Below are 4,252 nucleotides of genomic sequence, written 5' to 3'. Positions count from 1 at the left end.
CCACCCGCCAGTAAAAGACGCTCTGATTGGCCGAGCCGCAGCCGGGAAGGCGGGGCCAGTGGGGGGTCGCACCCCTTGGTGGCCGGGGCTCCGGTCGCGCCCGCGGACCAGCCGGGCCCTGCACCGGCCCGGAGCGCCCGGGCCCGGCCCCGCCCCCGGCGCGGACAGCCAGACCCCGCCCCCGCGCCGCCAGGTCCGGGGCCCGCCCACGGGGGGCGGGGCGCGCTGCCGGGCTCTTGACGGGCGGCCGGAGCCGCAGAAGCCTGGCAGCCCCAAGCGGCTAGAGCGCGCGTCCGGGGCCGGCCCCGCGCGTCTGCAACTCTCCTGCCTTCCCGCCCTTCCCACCGGCCGCCTCCAGACCTGGGCCCCCCGCTTTCTCGACCTTTGCGGATCAGCTGGCGCGTCCGCCGCGCATGGGCGCTTGGAGCGCCTGGATCTCGCGCACTCGCGCCCGGGACCCAGGGGCTGGACCATGGGGCTGGCTTCCTTTGGAAGCCCTGGACGCCCCATAAGATCATTCAGAATGTAGGGGTATCTTTGCGCCTCACTGAGAGTTTTTTTATTGGTTGCATAGTTATTTTTTAGCACTTTTAAGTTCACTCATTAAACAGGTATTTGTTGAACATCTGATACATGCCTCAAACTGTTCCAGGCACTGGACAAATGGCAGTCGAAAAAAAAAGCGGAGAGAGCTCCTGAAATCCCTGCTCTCGGAGGCTTACGTACTTCTTAGGTGAGCCCGAAGTTAACTTCTTTTTAAGATTTGGCTTCCACCAAGCGGTGAAAGCGAGCCAATCATTTGTAGGCGTTGGAGATAGGAGCTAAATACTATGTTGTGCAGATAAGGGAATTACAACCCAAAATTATTTAATGAATATATCGAAGGTTTCAGAACTAGTAACTGACAGGGCTCCTGATACCGGTGCAGGGTGCAGAAAGGGATCGAGCACCTTCTCTCCAAAGCCTGGATAAAGATGATTCCTTTTTTCTTTATTCATCAACAGTTGAGCCTGTACTCTGTACTTAGTGCTATGCTATGTGCTGGAGATTGAAAACTCCGTGAGACGGGTCCCTACTTGCAAGGGTCTTAGTGTCTACCGGGAGAGAGGTAGGAAAACAACCAGCAGAAAGCAGAACTCCTGAATTAAAGGGAACAAATGGGAGAAAGGAAGAGGGATTCGTTCTTGGGGACGATTGTAGATCACTGTCGTTTTCTTCACAATACCTAGATAGCCTCAAATGAAGGCCTAGTCCTATGGTTTTCAAACTTTGTTACTAAGACCTCTGGGCATAGCAGGAGTGGTCAGAGGTTCCATAAACTTTTCCAGTCACATTTAATTTTTTTTTTTCAAATGAAGTATTTCTTAGCCTAGGTAGGCACCTACTTTAAAGAGTCAAATAATCGTGTACGGTTTGTTAATATAAACAGCAGAGCCCTGCCTCTATCATCTCTCCCTCCCTGGAGGCAGCCATTTTCAGCTCTTTGAAGCTGTTTTTTCTTTTTGAGACAGAGAGAGAGAGTACAAGCAAGGGTAGTGGCAGGCAGAGGGCAAAGCAGGCCCCCCGCTGAGCAGGGAGCCCCATGTGGGGACTTGATCCTAGGACCTTGCGATCATGACCCAGCCAAAGGCAGATGCTTAAATGACTGAGCCACCCAGGCATCCCTGAAGCTGTTTCTTTTGGCATTTTACTTTTATTACCCTGGCCCTCCTCTAGCTGCATCCCTCCCCACAGGGTAATGAGTCCAAGGGGATATGCCAATCCAAAGCCTACTTACCGCCTTATAAGCCATATTCTGAATACCCAGGACCCTGGATTTCCCTGCCCAGCTTGCCTCCTTGGACCTCTCTTCCCCAGGAAGACCTTGCTGATGGGCATCGCTAGGCTTGAGGGATAGCCAAGGAGCAGTTATTTGCAGCGAGAGGCAAGAACACAAGTTGGGGTCTCCACAGGACCCTGTGTGAGGCTCTCTCAGTGTAGGACAGAGGCAAGGGCAGAGGAGAAGGGAGTAAGACAAGATCCAGGGGCTGGGGGCTCCTATTTTCTAGTATGGACTCTGAGGAGTCCAAAAATTCTAATTTAGAACCTGGCTTTCCTGGTCCATATGAAGTTATATTGGTAAAGTGAAGAGTTTAGGAGGTATTTTATTTAACAGTTTAATTTATAACATTTATTTAATTTATAAAATTTATTTAATTTAAGCTGTTAATTTATAACAGTTAATTTATAACATTAAAATATTTGAGTATGTTTCCCATTTGTAGTCTTGCCCCAGCCCCCACAAAATAAAAGGGGCAGATTGGAGGATTTAACTTTGTTCCCTTCAGGTCTCCTCCCCTGCCCACTGATCCCTCATTCTCATCCCCTAGTTTCAGTTTTTACAACACTTGTCTACACCTGCTACTCAGAGTTGAGCCATGTAGAAAGTTTTGATGACTCTTTCTCTCCTGTACAACTTTTGATTTTTCCTGAAATTAATACTTACCTTGCTTTTTCATTTGTTTACTTTTCTATCTATTTATTACAAAATCTACCTCAAAATCTTCCTCTAGTTGCCTGAATCTCAACTCAGAATATCTAGACAAAGCAGATACTCTATCAACTTCATCTTCTTCAAGAGATCTCTGCTGGAGCCTTCTGACCTGCTCCAATCTGAGTGTTTATCCCTGACCCTTGCTGCACACCTGGCAACCTGGCCCTTCCTCTCTCATCTTCCTGGCAGTCTTTGACCTCTCCTTCGTTGGATCTTTTATTTGCCATGTTCCATGTCTTTTTTTGTCGTTTAATTTATTCCCTCTTTTTGGAGACCATCTTCCAGAAGCTTCTTGAGAAAAGGAGAGGTAAATTGTTTTGAAACTTGCATGTTTGAAATTGCCATTATCCTACTCCAACACTTGATTGATTGCTTGGTTGGGTATTGAATTTCTTCAGAATTATGAAGGCATTATGACATTACCTTCTAGCTTTCATTGTTGTGAGAAGTCTGAAGCCTTTTAAGTCCTTATCCTTTGTAAGTGACTTTTTCCCCATCTCCAAACCTCTCCCTGTCTCCAGTGTTCTAAGATGGTGGTGATATGTCTTGGTGAGAGGCTCTTTGTTGTGCTGGTTACTCAGTGCCCCCTCACTTCCGGGAAATAATCTTGAATCATCCCATTGGTGAATTTTTCCCTTTCATTTTCCCCGTTCTTTCTTTTTGGGGACTCCTGAAATCCAGATGATGGATCTGATGGACTGCTCCTACCAATTTCTTGTTTTTCTCTCCTGCTTTCCACTGTTATTATTTTGTTTCCTGGGAGAGTTCCTCAGTCTTATCTTCCCATTCTTCTACTGAGTTTTTCAATATTGTAAAGATTTTTATTACTCTCACGTTACTGTTATTCTCTGAGTATTCCTTTCTAATAGCATCTTTTTTTGTTTCAGTGTCTCAATGGTTTATCTTATCTCTGAAGCTACTAATGGTAGTTTTGTTTCAATTTTCTTCTTTCTGTGTAATCTCTGTGTGCTCCAAATTTCTTTTTCTGTCGTTTTGGTCTCTCTCGTGTTAGAATCTTTTCTTGGAGGTCTTATAATCCTTGGTTGTTTGCTCACATTAAAGGATGGGTTACCAAAAAGCCCATTGTAAGTATCTGTGCTCTGTGAGCTCAGGTATATGGGTGGAGCTTGGCGGCCAAGAGCTTCACCTCAGGGAGCCTCTGATGCTAACATCTTTAGGTTTTCCTTTTGGGGTGGTCAGCCATCTGGCGCAACTGATTCTGTTTGCCATCCGCTGGCCCACTGCTGCCTTAGGATTCATCCTTCTCTAGTCTCAGTCAGTAACCACTCATCCATATGCTTTCCAACTTCCTAAAGTATTTTGCTCCTGTCTCCTCTCCTGTTTCCCTGTCTTTGTGGATTTATGGCTTAAAATATCCCTTTGCTATAGTTTGAGTGTATTTTTAGTAGAGCAAAATTAGATACATGTGTTCAGTCTACCATTTTTACCCAGAAACTTTAAATATATTTTATCTGTTTCTAAAACAGTGGTTTAAAAATATATGTACTCAAGGGGCGCCTGGCTGTGGCTTAGTCAGTGGAGTGTGTGACTCTTGATCTCAGGGTCATGAGTTCGAGTGACACATTGGATGTAGAGGTTACTTTTAAAAATTAATTTAAAATATGTGCACTCAGGGGCGCCTGGGTAGCTCAGTGGGTTAAGCCTCTGCCTTCGGCTCAGGTCATGATCTTGGGGTCCTGGGATCGAGACCCGCATCAG

This window comes from Martes martes, assembly GCF_963455335.1.
Source record: "Martes martes genome assembly, chromosome: 8".
NCBI lineage: Eukaryota > Metazoa > Chordata > Mammalia > Carnivora > Mustelidae > Martes > Martes martes.
This window is presented reverse-complemented; position numbering follows the sequence as displayed.